The sequence below is a fragment of the Cupressus sempervirens genome, chromosome 7 (genome assembly GCF_028749045.1).
Source record: "Cupressus sempervirens isolate cs-2001-9-10 chromosome 7, ASM2874904v1, whole genome shotgun sequence".
Taxonomy (NCBI): domain Eukaryota; kingdom Viridiplantae; phylum Streptophyta; class Pinopsida; order Cupressales; family Cupressaceae; genus Cupressus; species Cupressus sempervirens.
The window spans coordinates 211874886-211892915 of NC_143124.1; the positions used below are offsets into that span (position 1 = coordinate 211874886).

At 34.4% G+C, this 18030-nt stretch overlaps 1 protein-coding gene across 14 annotated transcripts in view; it reads right to left on the bottom strand.

Moving 5' to 3' along the window:
• Nucleotides 1-14736, bottom strand: part of LOC149546234 (pentatricopeptide repeat-containing protein At2g03880, mitochondrial-like) — a 181566-nt gene extending 166830 nt beyond the window's left edge. For 13 of the 14 annotated variants that reach the window (XR_016353681.1, XR_016353679.1, XR_016353678.1 and 10 more), the window contains exon 1: nt 14136-14722. The gene's annotated coding sequence lies outside the window, so the exon portion shown is untranslated. Of the gene's footprint in view, nt 1-14135 lie in introns of all 14 variants that reach the window. The other variant, XR_016353677.1, reaches the window with a different exon arrangement.
• Nucleotides 14737-18030: the final 3294 nt, after the last annotated feature.

An 18030-nucleotide genomic window follows, 5' to 3' on the forward strand; every position in this document is an offset into this window, starting at 1 on the left:
CATTTGTAAAAGTTAACAGAGGAATTAGATTAGATTATGTAATGACCCTAACTATAAAGGTCACTAAATCCCAACAATGTACTGTGGCAATTCATCAAATAATTTGCAAACAACCTTCGAATACCACAGTAATCATCCTGCTGACTCACTCTCTAGAATGGTATCGGATGAATGCTTTTGATTTTTAGTACTTAAACAGATAACATGCAAATGAAACAAACTGAGTTTGCCAAAATCAATTCATGAATTGCATTTATAGGTTCTGCAATCATAACAATCATAGCTTAAAAACAAATACCCAACTAGGCACCTGAAACGTTCGTTGGCATATTCACAAGCTGAGTCGAATTGGGCTTCCAAGCTCACCGCTATTATGCTTGACTGTCTTCAATCCGGCCCTTGCCCGCCTGCATATTATCCTGGCGATTTTTCTTTATAATCTCCGAATATGGACACTGGAAGTTTGGATGTCTTTGACCTAGTTGCCGAAATTCCACTAGTCCTGTGCGTTTCCTTTATAAATCCGAACCCTCATGGAGAACTTGTTATCCTGTTGCCGAAATCATTCCCTTCCGTATTTCTTTCCTGATGCGTGTGCAGTGTTAGACTTCAGATTTAAGTGCTGGACTGGAGCGATTGAGGACTATGAGTTTCTGCACCGCTCTTGGATGTTCATTGGGTTCCTAGGTGGAGTAGCTGCGCGGCAAACGACCCACGTTCAGCCTGGAATTCTCATGTTAAATTTCTGAACCTGATAGCTTGAATCTGAATTTGTTGCTTGCTGGTAAACCCATGCTGACAATATGTGAATCTTACTCCGGTCTTCTCTTGCCCACGTCACTGGCAGTGGCTTGAGACAGCGGTTATTACTGATGAATTTCCCAAATGCTGAAGCGATGGCCTGTAGTCGCATATACAATTCGCACTTTCCAGTTTCCTCAGACAATGACTGAAATTCGTGAGGGGAAAGGCGTCTAGCATTGGCTGTTGCCGAGTTGAATCATTTTGATGGGCAATAGTGTTGTCTAATTAACCAATACTGGTTGTTCCAGAGGTAGATTTTTGGATCGATTCACAACACGCTGTAGGTGATCCGATGTGCCCAGACTGTATCGAGTGCCCTTCTTCAACCTTTCACCAAGAGATAATGCCGGTACAGATCACAAGCTCGCCTTTGATACTCATACGCTTTCAACTAAGGTCGGCCTGAATGATTTATGGCAGTGCTGCTGGAAGATTGACTAGGAGACTCGCCTTCTTTTCTAGATCTGTTCAATGCTGCAACTGATCCTGTAAACCTTATGAATATATTATATCTTCGAATATCAATCCTCAGAAAGATCCTCCGAAATTGTTGGCCTTGAGCCCACAGATTCTGTCCCTGATGAAATGACTGAATGTCACCTCCAATCTGCAATAATTCGGATGATATTTCACACCCTCAAAATTGCGCACCAATTGAGAGTTATCGTTCTCAATGGCCAACTGTGACAATTGCAGAAACCCTAGGTTCCACAATGCACCTGTGATTGAATCACAACCTGAAAATCAAAGAGAGATAATCAACTGCATGCTTCGAATGGAGCCCCGGGGTGCCTATTTATTCTTTTCCCTCCATCCTCTCCAGAGACTTCTAGAACCTTTTTTGATCTTATCCCTCAAGTGACTTTATTAAATATTTTCCAAGTCACTTTATTAAATACAAGGTTATCTTTTAATATTATTTATTTAATTAAAATAATTAATTAGTCGTCCTTGGACAACCATTAATTAAATTAATTAAATCGAACTGTCACCAAAAAATTTGGGGACATGACAGATTAGGCTAGCAAAGGGAGGGACTTGATTAAATTTTTGCTATGATGCTTTGAAGTAATGGATAATTTATTGTTGTTTCTCCATGGTGAAATACTTAATATTAATGTTATAGGGAGATGCGTCTTTGAAACTTTTTGCATCTTTGGAGTCTTCACAAATGGCTGGAAACTTCATGGCAAAGTCTCCCGAAGAAATCGAGTCTTTGATTCAAAAAATGAAGTTTCCCACTCCTCTCCTAATTAAAAATCAAAATTAAACTACAACATTAAGTCACTTCTGATTTTTTTTATAGTTCTGAGTTTTTTATTTGCATATCAGCAATTTAGCATCAAACTATGTATTTTAGAATTTAAAATTTCAATATGTAATGATAATCTTAAGGATTATTAGCGTCGTATGATGATGATCATAAGAAATATTCAGAAATCATATACGACTATGATACATGCAATGTGACTTCATATACGAACTATTTAACTCTATAATCGCCCCATCTCGAATTTTTGAAAAATAGTCATACCGAAAATGGAACCAATACTAGAGACCTCCAAGTCCCCCATTTCTAGGTAACCTTGCTTAATATTGCTTTGAAGTGTTGAATGGTTTCCTCAATCTTACACTTGGGAGTAGATTTCTTTTCATGTTGAAGTAGTTAGTTAGATGAAAGTAGTTGCAGTCATTGACTCGACAATTTTGGGCCACTAGACTCTCTGATCGTAAGTGTGTCGTGTATAAATAAGTTGATGGTTGAAAGCACTTAACTTCGATTGATATTCGATCTTTGGTTTGCATCAATTTAATGGGATTGAAGAAAGAGAAATTGATTTGAAAACCATTTGAAGTATTCCATAAACGCTTGCAATAGGTGGCGGAGTTGCTGATTAAGCTAAATTTGAGTTGAAGTAGAGAAGTTTGAAAATCATAACTACGTTTCCATTGCACGTTGTGAAGCCAAATCTTTAGGAGTGCAAGAGTTAATATCCATTGAATGAATAGTGTAAGTCCCCTAAATGATTACAATCAAATGACATCATTTCACTGAGCAAGTATTTTTGTTAATGGAACCTTGAAGTCATTTCATGATCTTATGACCTTATACCGAGAGAGGATTTAGTATTTGGTGTTTCATCTTGAAACATTGTGTTTGATTTTGCATGTTGTAATCAAACAAAACTCACATCAACAGGTATGTTGCAACTTTGCTACACTGAAGTCTTTGGTATTATTAATTCTTATACTATTATACATCATTTCATAACCAGCATTTCAAGTACTATATGCGTCCCACCATTGTCTCATCATTGTCCCTAAATCAAAGCCCATTTTTTCCCTGTCCCAACCTCCACCCAATGCCTATGTTACACCGCAGTAATATAAATGTTTATGCTCTAAATCTGAAGCATTGCTATTGAATTCTCACCATATGAACCCTTACTATTGCACAATTATAAAACCAGACCACTCAACTATTTATTCTCTTCATCTAAGTGATCAACATTTTATCACCAAACACGAATTATATACCCTGCTGGAGTTAGAAACTTGGAATCAAACCCTTCAGGCCTGAGATATTTGTTGTCCAATATCTGTATCAACTTCAGAGATACTCTTATCTGGTATCTGCTGAAAGTTATCTATCAAGATCATCCAGCCTAGTAGGCTTGATTTGTTCCTGACTTCAACCACTAATCACCAACAAATTAAAAAGGTTTGCAACAGACTTTCAGCTTGTATAGGTATTTGGTCTGCTCCTTGAGTTGATCGATCTACACTTTACAAACTGATACAACTATACTCTAGACTAGGTTTGAGTTTACACATCTGATTTTCGGCTCCTGGGTATATTCATTTTAGCTCTTTGTATGGATTTGAAATAGACTTTGATCTGCACAATAGTTTGCAGCCTTTTGGTCTGGCTTCTTTTGGTAATAATCTGGAGTGGTTGAATCTAATAGCCATGATTTCCAATGTTTTCAGTCGATCATGAACATTAATCCATATCATCTTAAACTTGGCTTATTTGGCCATAATTAATCACTGATGTAAGTCAACATATTGTGCTTCTCATTTGATCTTGCTTGCTTGGGCTGACTGAGTTTGCAATTTAAAATGAAGTGAGCCTTTTTATATGGCTATGGAGTTAGAAAGACAAAGTTATTTTCCCAAGCCGACTTAGTAAAAAAAATGAATTAGAAGCCAAATATTTAGTAAAGATCATACCCACAATATTTGAATCACATCATTAAATTGCATCCCTTTATTAAAACGAATCACGTCCTCCTCATGTAAAAGTCGTGCCCCATCATTTGTTTTGGGTCGCCTCTCATTGTTGGATGAAATCGTTGCCCATGAATTTTTAGTTAAGGCCCCTTCATTAAAATCACACCATATCCACTTCTTATAAATTGCACCCATAATATTGAGAAAATTGCACTTCCTTAGAATACGAACGGTTATAAATTGTTTCCTCAATTCTGCATTGCATTTAATTTCATCACCTCCTCCATTACAATTGGGCAGCCTTGAATCACTTGCCAAGACATTACTTAATTATTTATTGCCCCTCCATTTGTAAATTGATATCCGCTTTTAATAAAAACCAATCACCATTTAGTTCTTTGGTCTCCTTTCTTTCGATCCATCACTCCATACATGTAACCTTTGTCATTACTCTAGCCTTATTTTCAAGTTTGATGAGGACTTGTGGTCAAAATCACTCATTAAATCTTGGAGTGGAAACCACAACCTACTTAGGAGAAAACATCATATGCCAAGTGGAAATTGCCTTTGACTTGGGTAAAACCATCAAATGTCAAGTGGAAACCACTACCATGTTAGGAAAAACCACCATGAATGAAGCGGAAGCCACTCGTGACTTAGGCACATTTAGAAATCTTTTAGTGGAAATGCAATGCTACTTAGGCAAAACATACAATTGCTCAGTGGAAATTCCGATCGACTTGGGTAAGGTGTTGCAATGTGAAGTGGAAAACATCATCCACTTAGGTAAACTTGAAAATCAGAAGTGGAAATCAGATGTGACTTAGGCATGTGCGTAAAACTCAAAGTGGAAATAACATGGACTTAAGCAAGGTGTCATAGATGTGAAGTAGAAATCAATATAGACTAAGACAAGTCCATCTAATGGGCAGTGGAAATTGACTTGAACTTGGGCAAAAGTCACATTTGACTTGAAATGACTTAATAATTTGAACCTTATTTTCTATCACTTCAAGTTGGCATGAACTTACACTCCAGTGGGCCTCCTTAAAAAGTTGTTCAATTCCGATTCATTAATTGCCACCAGTTTTCATGCTTCCACTAAATTTCAGATCCACATAATCAAAATTTTGTTAAGTCCAATCTGATTTTCCCTAAGTCTGATTTAAATGGTGTTCAATCTTCTTGTTTCTCATGACTAATTCCTTGTCTTGCTTTTACCCATTAAAGCTAACGTTTTGAAAATGTTATCAATCTACTCAAACACTAACACCTACAGCAAACTAAGCTAACACTTGCTGGAATGCAAGAAAAAAGAGGGATTCCCCAAACTTCATGGGGTGATGGTGTGAAGACCTCAAAACAGGATGTTTGGCATTTCAATAGAAATGGTCAGGGATGACTAACCATCCTTGGGATCAGGCAAACCATCAAATGGTCTAGAATGGCTAGCCATCCTTGGGATCAGGCAAACCGTCTTGGCAAGAGTTAGTCGACTCATACAGCATACCTAACTTTTTAGGAGACTTGCATTTCCTTAATTATTTCCATTTTTCTTTCTAGTTTTCATGCAAAAACTATGTAAGCATCTCTTGTTGTTTCTTTATCACTGCCCATTGACAATGATGCTTCTCTTGGGAAATTTATTTTGATTTTTTATCACTCTAAAATCTAAATTTGTATGTTAATCTTCTGAAATAATTATATTGTACAGCTAATTTATTTACATTTGTAATCTTTAAAGTATTTATTGCATATGATACCACAAGCAGAAAATTAAATGCAATGAAAATTGCAGAAAAAACTTATGTTTTTGCTTCCACCTATGGATGCAACAATATTCACCTGCTCGAAAATTCACGCAAGTTTGAGAAAGATGTGAAATCCTTCCACAAAAAGACATACATGACTTTCACAAATTCACCCATGAAATTGCTTGGTGAAGACCTGCACAAATCAAAACGCATGCTAGAATGGCTCGCGTGATTGAAAACAATCTTCTCAGAGAACCTTGACCTGCTCTAGCACCATGAAATTTGAAATTGCTTGCTTGAATTAATGGATTCAAAGGGCACATATAGCAATTTACAAGAGCTTCAAATTGAAGCTAAAATCTTCTAAAAATAGAAGCCTAAAATAGAACTCCTAAGTGTCCATTAATAGAAGATTCTACAAAGCTGGCTAAAAATAGCAGGATACTAAAATATTATAAGAATCTATTCTAGTAAAATATTGTTAAACAACTTGGTTGTTGATGTTCTTTGGTAACCATCCATTATTTCTTGCCTGCTATTTTGAGCAGAATGGTTTACCTATATCTAGTTTTCATCATGTATAAAAGTCCCAGGAAAAATTTTACAAGGACATTATTTGTGTGAGCACATTACCAACAAAGACCTTATTGATTGACCTATTCCCTTTGAATAACTCAACCTTTTCATGCTGATAATCTGATTGCCAAAACTAAGAAATGTTTTTGTTTTACTCCACTTTTGAGTTGAGGTTTTCACGATCGCTGCAAATGTAATGACATTGCCTGTTCAGTATATATCCTCCAAAAGCAGCAACCCCTTGCATTTATAATGAGCATAAGCCAAGAAGAGACATGTCCCTTCATGGGACATGTCTATTCATGTATTAGTTAATTAATATAATAATAAATTTTAATTTTATATATATATATATATATATATAAGATTTTCATAGTTCATTGTTATATTAATTTCTCTCACATAATAATACTTATATATAGAGAGAGAGAGAGATATATATATAGATATATATACACATCTAAATTATATCTCATATAATATATGTATATATGTATATATGTATCTACAAGAGTATTGTCTCATCGGTTTATCCAACTAAAGCTACAAAACATCAACACTCCCTCTTAGCTAAGGAGGATAAACACAAGATAGATATTATACCATTGGTAATATTAGGAATGGCGAATTTTAAGAACATCTCTAATCAAAAGATCTCCATCATTTTAATATCATGAGTATTGGCCTCCAAAATATCAAGATATGATATTCCTCAAATACTTTGAGTAATGGCTTGCAGAATATCAACACGTGATATTCAGCAAGTACTAAACAAGGTAATGGCCTACAAAATATAAACACATGATATTCACCAAATACCTATCCTATATCTATACAAACAACTCATTGACTGTCAAGTGTATGACATTTAACACTTAGTAGTTGATTTGCAAGATACAATTTATCATGATCTATTTCAACATTTACATAAAATGTATATCATGATTTAAGTTATTGTAAGATCGTCACCTCCCAATAACCTCTGCAAATACAAGTGATAATCATTTGGAAGTCGTCACTTCCCCATGATGTACACAGGTGGTAGGCCCATTAAAATCAGTCACGCACATGGACTTTCGAGCCCCCTCTAAATATCAATCATTTGAGCTCCTCATCCAAAGTTGCCTTTGAAGAAGTGTCAAACTCCCTTTGAATCCGAAATCAATCTCTCTTTTCCTACAAGAACATTCTCAAACAAAAAGATCAAGGCAACTCTTGTAATACATATTGAAAATATAAATAAGAGAGAGACTAATATAATACTCAATATAAGATCTTTCCAACAAAATATAGATAATTAGAAACTAATGTCATTCCCTCTTATCCTACTTGAGAATGATCCCCATTACTCCAATATAATTTATCCTTTTTATGATTATAAATCCCCATTATAATCTCATTTAATTATTGTTCTTATCCTCATTGAAATATTATAATATATTCATAAGGAAATAAACACTATTGTAAATGTAATCACTATTTGTTTTAACATTGCTACATGTGGTCCATTATGCTTGTGTGATTATCACACATACTTACCTTGCCTCAATGGTGGCGTGACTCTAATATCATTGCCAAGTGCTCTTCCCTCTATTAATAATCTAAGGTGACCCCAAAAATAAAAATAATACTGAAGCCAACAAAAATACTTCTCTCTCCTTTATTATTAATGCTGATTTTATCGGTACGTTCCTTAGCATGCAGTCCTTAGTGGCCTTTGTGATTGTGATTATAATATATCCGCTATATGATTCGGGAAATCTAACGTGCAATATTTTCCTTGACTTCGTCAGTGGGTTATATGCCTATTTCTCTTTTCCACGCTTGGTGCATCTACATTCCTTATTTTGTTTCTCCATGTGTTTGCCTGGAAGTGAAGCTTTTCATGTTTGGACAATTACCCATTTACATTAAGTGTTTTGATTTCGTACCTCTAACCATACAATATTTCACTACTCAATGCCTTTGTGTTGATTTTAGACACATCCACAAAAGCATATACTACCAGTGACCCCGAAGCATTCGTGCAACTCTCTTGGAGAATCAACATGTTATTTTGGCTTGTATTACATGCTCGAAGAAGCAAAATGCAATTTCTGGGATGTGCACCGTTGGCAATGAGAGAAACCTCTTGCACTATGTTCCCTCTCAACATCACATCCCACTTTGCTCTCATTTGATCATCTCTAAAGAAATCAAGAATGTGATTTGGAGGAATCGGAAGCCAAAGAGAAGTGGCAGTGCATATAATGATCCTGTTGGGCTAGCTTGGATTACTGCTCTTTCTTGTTGTCACTCACACTTTGTCCTTGTTTGAACTGGATAATTGTCATGTCCCCATTTTGGCTGACATCATTTAGCGTGCCGAATTTGCCTATCATGGACTCTCGTAGGCAGATGGTTTTGGTGAGAGTCATTCTGATGATTATTTGGGGATTGGATGGTCTTATTTGCTCTTGGAGAGATGGTATTTATTATATTTTTATTATTATGTGTTATGCGGAGCCAAATGTTATAATTTTGAGTTGAGTTGCACTTTTTATTTTATAAAGTTACTTTTTATATAAAAGTGCATTATAAAGAGGTTTCATAAGAATATTTTATGGATACTTATAGAAGTTCTAGTGGCTTCTTAGAGAAGTGAATAAATAGAGTGCTTGGCCTCTCATTTGGACATCCCATAACTTGAGTTTACACTACCTTTCTCTTTGAGCGTTGTGGCACCATCTTGGTCTACAGATTATCATTTCTTCTTTAGGAACAGAGTCTCCTAAGGATTTTGCATAACTAAGAAGGTGAAATATCCTTTGAAGGGTTGCACATTGAATGTGATACTACAGTCACTTCAGCTAGGGCATCACTGGGCCTAAGGCCATTTTCAGCATTTCAGGAAGCCATTTTTAGCAGGGCCGAAATTATTGGAGGCCGTTTTTAGCAGGTCTGAAATTATAGGAAGCCATTTTTAGCGAGGCCAAAATTATTGGAGGTCATTTTTAGCAGGCCCGAAATTATAGGAAGCCATTTTTAGCAAATCCAAAATTTTAGGAGGCTTCTTTCAACAGACCCGAAATTATAGAAGGAGGGCATTTTCTGAGGACTATTCATTTTAAGTCATGGATTGATTGCAGGACATCTTTAGAAGGCTTAATTGTGGTGGAGGAAAGATTTATAGCTGCTGGTTCATTTTTGCTACAAGTCTATCCAATTTTCAGAATTTCAGGATAGGGCTTTGGAACCACATTTTTTTTCATATCTTCCTCATTACTCAGCATATCATTCTGGGTATTTTTGCATCGGATTTCTATCGTCGAGGAGATAAAGATTGGTGCATTTTGGAGTTCCAAAATGTCATGATTTATTTTTAAGGAATTTTTTCAAAACTCCTAGATATTTTTGAAAATTTGCAAGGAAGTACATTTTCAGATTTGGGGTGACTTTGGCTTGGGTGTTGGCATCTTCAACATTGGTAAAAATTATTACAGCCATCTACAATCAGGTTCTTCACTTCTCATTTGGCATTTGGCATATTTTCTGAAAAATGGTTTGATGATCAAATTATTAGCTGAAATATGTATGGCATTGTTGCAAATTGTTGATATATGAATGGCATATGGTTTTGAGCAATTTCCTATGTTCAGCATTTACTTTCAGTAAGTCTTCAGTTGCATGCCAATTGTTTGACAAAATGTCAATTAGCTATAGGTTCTCTTTTTGGCATAAATAATGTTATAATTTTGCATACCAAGTGTTTGTGTTAATGCCACTTGGTTGTAAGTGCATTAATGCCATCTTAGGTTGCATCCAAAGTGTTTGTCATAATTATTAGTTGCTGTAGCTGCATATTGCAAGTAGTTTCAGTCACATATATGCATTAAATATTGTCAAAATAAGTTGCACGTTCATGTTAGGTCATTGTTTAGTCAATTTTGAGTCTTCTTGCAAGCATTCTCATTGATGCTAATTGATGAAAAGAGCCATTAAAGCAAACTGAAATGTTATATCAGCCATATGACCCTTGTATGTGAAGTGTTTGACAAAATTTTCAAGGCCAAAAATCAAAAGTTTTCAATCAGATTTGAGCAAGGTCATTACAATAATATTGTCCACCTGTGCATTGATGATGCACTTAAGTTCTCGCAGAACCTTCTCATCATCTGCCACGCCAGTTTCATCATGCTCCGCCACCCCTCAAGAGATGGTATCACTCCATCTCTCTTGCAGATTCAAGCCCCTAACATCATGCGCTTTGACAAGGGGAAGAGGCCACAAAATAGGAGCGCAATTATTTATTCCTCCTAGTTCGCTGAAGCAGTATACTTATTTATCGGACGATGATGTGGGCTCTACCCTTCATATTTGTCTACTTATATAACTTGCCTATATCATTTTCATCTCCTTTTGTACTTGCAACATGGGTCTGATACCAACTTGAGGTTTAAAGGATCACTGCAAATGTAATGACATTGCATGTTCAGCATATATCTTTCAAAGGCAGTAACCCCTTGCATTTATAATGAGCATAAGCCAAGAAGAGACATGTCCCTTCATGGGACATGTCTATTCATTTATTAGTTAATTAATATAATAATAAATTTTAATAGATATATATAATTTTCATGATTCATTATTATATGAATTTCTCATATAATAATACTTAGATATACATATAAATTTATATCTCATATAAATATATACATTTATATAATTATATCTCATATATAATAAATATATATGTATGTATGTATGTATGGATACAAGAGTATTCTCTCATCGGTTTATCCAACTGAAGCTACAAAACATCAACATTTAGTTAATTTAATCTATATTAACTTTTAGTTTCAGAATATTCTGAAATAAGGTATATCACATTCTGAAAAAAAAAGTGTGTAATGGTATAAATTTTCAATGGGTCTGAGCAAATATTGTAAAATTCTGAACAAGGCATAATTTAGCAGTGACCTTGAGAAACCTTTTGATAACCAAGGAGTTTATAACTAGTGGTACACAAAGTAGCTAGAAGATGATCTTTTTCAAATTTCAAGCATAAGTATTCATATCAATATGGTAAAATTTATACCTAGTCAATCTCTTATCAAACTCATTATGGGATGGGTTGGGTAGATCCATTGCAACACAAATGAGATTAAGACTCGAACTTTTTGCTCATAAATACAAAAAGTGTTAAGAATTTATGCAAATATGTCTATAAACAATGAGTATGTTAAGGTTGTTTCATATAACATACAGATCGACAATTTGTAAAAATTACATGCAACTTTTACATAATGTGTCATGTGTTGTCAACTAATGCAGATAAATTTTGCTAAAACCTCATTTGTTTGTCACTTTCTACAAAATGGAAATCAAAATATGGATTGAACTCCAATATTGTTTGCTAAGGATCTATCATGCATTTGATGATTGCCTTATCAATTCTATCATATGAGTATTTTTAAATTTTCCCCAAAATTTTAATAGCTGTCCCCTGCTATCCTCTTAAAAATGGCTCCCTCCTGTCTGTGTCCCCATCCTTGAAACATGTCCCCTAATCTCCGAACTTGGTGTAACATATGTTTACACTTTATTTTTGACGACATGAACAGCTTTTATACAGAAATTACCCCGCCTACCATGATTGTTCTTTTGATTAAAACAATCAGCCATAAAAATTTACCGTGTATGAATATGAACTGGTAAAAGTTAATAATGGTAATACTGTATGCTCTTCTTCTCAGTTTGTATGTTGATTTATCTTTATGCATTGCAAAATATGAACTGATAAAAGTTAATAATGGTAATACTGTACGCTCTTGTTCTCAGTTTGTATGTCAATTTATCTTTCTGCATTGCGATTGACCTGTTGCTCTTCTGGCCAACATTATAATTTTCATCACCTGTGAAAGCTATTGTAATTTCACAATTTTTTAACAAAAACAGTACTTTACACTTTCCAGTTCTGGATGTGTATTGTCAATCTACTAGATAAGGATGTTACAAAGTTAAACTGATACCTTGTTAAGGTTTCATACGAACTACTAAATCAAGTTATACTTACTTCTAATCACGTAGGTGATATAAACAAGCACATTAAAATTCAAATCAGGATGGCGTGCATCAAATTCTCTTTAGGGTATTGGCTAGAAGCAACGTCAAGAAAGTGAAATCTTTCGCCAAAAAGAATAGTGGTGACTTAAAAGATTAAATGCAGCCCTATACCCTCTTTTTCATCCTACCATGAGGAACTTGCCCCCAATTTTATATTCATGGCTTCCTCTGTTTTTCTCTATCCATGCAGCTGCGTATGTACAAAAGAGCAGCATTTTTGTTAATAGCAGGCTGTTGTATTAAGCTCTTCTCCTTTTGTTTACTTCAGCTAAATTTCTTCATTAACCATTCTTCTATTGGCTAGTTACTCAGTTCATGAAGCTGGTTCAATTATGTTAATAAATCTTATTTTTAATCATCTCTTTTTATTATAAAATACTTCTTTAACAACAAACAAAAAATAATGATGGCTTCCCCGCTATTGAATTATTGTCATTAAAAGTAGATAATAGCAGGTTTACCCCAGGTTTGACTGCCCCTCCTGATACTGTAAAATTTTCTGGTTAGGTTCAACATATAAAAAATTATTCTTAAAAATCTGGAACTGTTAAAACGAAAAAAGGATTTGCACTAGTAGAAATTGATCAAAACCAGAGAATCTTGCATACTACCGAATCTGCTCCGCAGGAAACTCTTTTTTGAATAAATCATTTTGGACATCACAGTTCAACGTAAAAAGAAAGCAATGATTACCGAACCATTAATTCCAAATCAAAAGGAGCCGAATTGATTTGAAGGAAAAAAAGAATAATGATACATTAGGATCACCTCTGCTCAACTGTCTAAAACGTTCTAGAAAAATGGAATCTCTAACTATGAACAGCACCTGCAATTTGAAGTCAAGATGCCAAAAAGAGCACTCATTGACAAAAATCCCCAAACGACAGAGGCCCTAATTCTTGTATTTTTTTATAATAATCCAATATTCTCAACTGAGTAAAATGAATGCCAATTCAGTATGATCTGTGCGATAATATATCTCTAATTTTACCCCAATTACCAGATCAGATGGTTCTCTTCCCAAAAGAAGAATTTATATTACCCTGCAAAAATGGGGCACTGCTTGTTTACCTCTAAAGGAGACCATAAGCTTGTGATCAAGAGATAATATGTTCAAAATTAGCACTATTTGTACCCATGTTTTTGAGATCCTGATATCTGAAACTACAAAAAGCACTTTATTCTCTTCACATCGTAACAATATTTGGAAACAAAGAATCCATTATGAGTTTTGTTTTTACAAGAAATAGTGATTATCGTACTTCTAAACAGAATGGCCTATTTTTAAATCCCTTCCCCACAATAAGAAAGCCTAAGACTCTAGCGGACATAATGACAGATTATTGTGATAATCAGAAGATATATTTGACAGTGATACATTTTTACAAATCATAGAAATTTGGTTTAAGTTTAAACCAAAATCTTAGAAGAATATCCATACCCTCAACTATAAATCGCACAGCTAAACGGCAAAAAGAATCCTGAAGATACAGAAGTACCAAGAAACTATTTAAAGATAAAATTTAAAACATGGAAAATTGTGAACAATATTCTTCGGTGTTAAGTAATTTAAACTGGAAAATAAATAATAACATCACAAAACAAAACGCAATTCCTCATTGCCGATTTGAACTTCAAAAACAGATCACCATGTAAACTTACTTGTACCGAAAGCTGCGGAATGGCATCAGTTGGATTTCCCTAAAACAGGAGCAGACGAGATCCTCTTCTGTTGAGACTAGTTCATCGAAATCATCAAGGCACTCTAATAAAAACCGAAATCTATTGATACCCACACGAGTAGGCCCAAGAAGAGGAGCAATGGTGTCCGGTTCCAAAACAAAGACAGGGTAAACTCAGAGCAGGATTGTCATGAATTCTCAGCCCCTTTCTAAACCGTATCAAAGAATTCCCTTCCACTGGTCTCTACTTAGCAAAAGAGGAATGCCCACAGGCATGAAGCAGACAAGGAAGCTTCTTCATCCAATGGTGTTATCTTCTTTTAGGCGGTCAGACAGAGAGCAATGGAATGATGGCGCCACAATAACTGAATTGCATTTGTCACCATTTCTCGTGAGATTAATTGTGGTACATGGGCTGTGGAGAACCAAAAACGGATATGAAAGCCATAAATCAACTCTGAGTTGTAGAGACGATAGATGACATTCGTATCTGATTGTTAAAAGCAAACGGTACTAAATATAGGTATATGATCGTTGAAAAACGCAGATAGTGCTGGAGAATTTTCAAAATCAAAAACACTAGAATATACTTGTTTGTTTATTTATTTTACTATATTTGGAATATACTTGTTCGTCTGTTTATTTTACTATATTGTGAAAAGGTCACTTTCAATGGTAGGTCACCACTAACGCTACATTTATTTCCCTTATGTGAGGGGCCAAATGGGGAAAACAACTTTCCATAATTTATATTCTATTTTATTTTTTCTTTCTCATTTTTTATTTTCTTATTTTATTTAAGCAAGAGGCCAAGTCACATATTATGAGTAGAAAGTAAAAACATGGTCCAACTCATGAGGCACTGAAAGGACGGAGTTGGGTGATAGTCTTTCAGTTTTGCCTTTAATATCTCATAAATTTTTACAATCTTCATTCATCGAGTTTGACATTTCCTCCCTCGTTGGAGCCTTGTAGAGAAACTAATTGCCCTAAAACATAAATCAAGTAGAAACAACAACAAAAACAGAAACATCTTCTTCATTTTAAAAGATGTTAGAAAATGCTAAATTAGAGAAATGCCAAGAATTTTAGGATTACCTCATACATAAAATAGAATAAATAAGAAGTAATACGTCATATCCATAAGCATCCATGAGCTCGAATTCAACTAAAATTTTGAACATTTTACAAAACATCCACTAACTATACTATCTAATTATTTATGAAGAAACAACACAATAATTGATTTAATCGTCCTGAATATCAATTGGCGGTAGAGGGTATTCCATTTCTGACTCTTCTTCTTGCATTGGGATTGGGAGTTCCAGGCATTCCATACTTACCTCATGCTCATTTTTCCATGCTCCTATCCTTTCTTCTACAACATATTCTTCCAACCAGTTGACATTTAACCAATAGGTGACCCTTCAATTTATTTAAAGTTATGCTAAGCTGCTTATTCCTCCCATACTTAGACATTGCCAATAGTTGAAATTAGTTAAGAGTTAGTTAGTAGGGAAGAGTCAATACCTTTAAATTAGCTAACTCATCTACACATTTCTTTACCTCCCTATATATGTGATTAAAAATGATTCTCTTAACATACTTACATAGTTCTATAGCTAGAGAATTTTTTTGCATTTGTTCCCCAGTTTGGTAGAGATTCGCATGGCATTAATAATAATAGATGAGTCTCCTTCTACTTCCAAATTTTGAATCTTCAAAGATTTACATAATTGAAGGCCTTCCACCAAAGTTGAGATCATTGCCCAATTGTTTGTAGCTTTACCAATAAACTTTGATAAATTAGTAGCTTTTATTCCCTAATAATTGTGAATGTTATAACATATCCCTGTCGGACCTAGGTTCCCTCTTGAGGCTCCATCAAAATTTAGCTTAAACAACCCATCCTTTGGAGCTTGTCAAACACAATCCCCTCTATTTAGTTTACTTTGGTTATCCCCTGATCCCAAGAAAGGGGGAATTTTTAGACCAATCCATTTGCCTCTCATCTTTTCATCCTAGTAAGACATTTTAGCATTCTTGATGTTCAAGTTAAGAAATCTATTATTAATCAATTCAATCATGGTTTCTTCTATCTTTTTCTTTAGATGCTCTGCTGACATGAATTTGTCCTAAAAAAATCTTCTATTTCTTTCCTTCCATAGTTCCATAGGTAATGATAGATATTGTCTGATCTAAGAAGAGCCCGAGAGGTTAACATTTCCTTAATAGATTTAGGAAAAGCTTGTTGAAAACCTAAGTGAGAACATAACCGCTGCCAGCAAGAAGAGTAGGGGTAGTGAAGGAAGAAGTGACATGTTGATTCCTCCTTTTCACATAGAGGATTTCTACTAGGACCAAAAATACCAAATTTCTTCAATCTCTCTACAGTAAGAGCCTTATAATGCAGGACAATCCAAGTAAAAAAATGGTTTTGGGGAGGTAGAGTTTGTCCCAACATAGACATAGAGGAAAAGAAGACTTGCGAAAATGTTGCAAGGATTCAAGGTATTGATACCCTTTCTTTTGATGAGTAATATAGATCATTTTCTCTAAATGTATTAACATTGCCACTATGATTGATGTCTTCTAAATGCAGATTTGAAGACTCATAAATATGAGAGGAGGAGACATGTCTCATGAAGAGACATGTCTCTATAGTTAATCATCATTAGTTAATATATTAATAATATAAATAACCATATGGGTAACTCATCTTTAAGCATGTATGCATTTATATTATTATATTATTATACTATATAATAATATATATTATATATATAATATAATGTATATTATATATATATATATATATATATATATATATATATATATATATATATATATATATATATATATATATATATATATATATATATATATATATATATATATATATATATATATATATATATATATAAGATATTTATCTTAAAGATGATTTACCATCAACAAGGTATCTCATGATAAAATCAATTCGACAGAAGCTACAACCTTAACACTCCCTCTTAACTAGGGAGGCTTTATAAAACACATTATGCTCTCACTAATAAAAAGAGATATCATCTTAGTATGATATTCAATTCACTATGAGGCTAAATTTCTCACCTTCCATAACACACAACTAAAGCAATTTCCATAACTTGAAAAACACCACCTTAAGTGTGGTCTATATGGTGTCTGGCAAGACCTGGCCCAAAGAACCATAACAAGTTGGTTATCATAGTGTCTAGCAAAATCTAGCTCAAAGAACCATGATAACAGGTCTACCATTTATAAGATCGCCACCTTACAATTGTTACCTTCTATCTATTCGTTATCATGATTTCCAGCACTACAAGACAATAATTTAATAAAGTTTGTCACAATCATAGGTATACCATTTATAAGATCATCATCTTATAATGGTTACCTTCTATTTATATATGTCAATGAAAGATTGTCACCTTTCATTACATATCATATGTGAAATAGTAACCATCATGAACCCAATCAAAGGGTGGTAGAAAGGTTTTCACCTCAATACTATCTCGTAAAGAGGAATACATTACAATAAATTTTACTTATAACTTCTCTTGATAGAGAAGATATCATTCACAAAGGATTGCACCTAAAAATTCTCCCTCTGAATAATGATCCTAGGAATTCAAGTCTTGTAGTCACTCCATTAGAAGCTCTCTTCGCCCAAGGATGCCTATTGAACTCTCTCTGAATCCAATATCAATTTTTTGACTTTCTAGTGATAACTTGTTATTTCTTCATGGTATACATAGGAGTAGGCCCATCAACATCATGCAGTCGCGCACATGTATTTCTAGACCCCCTTTGAGTATCAATCTTCTAAGCTCTTGTGTTGCCTTAGAAGAAGTGTC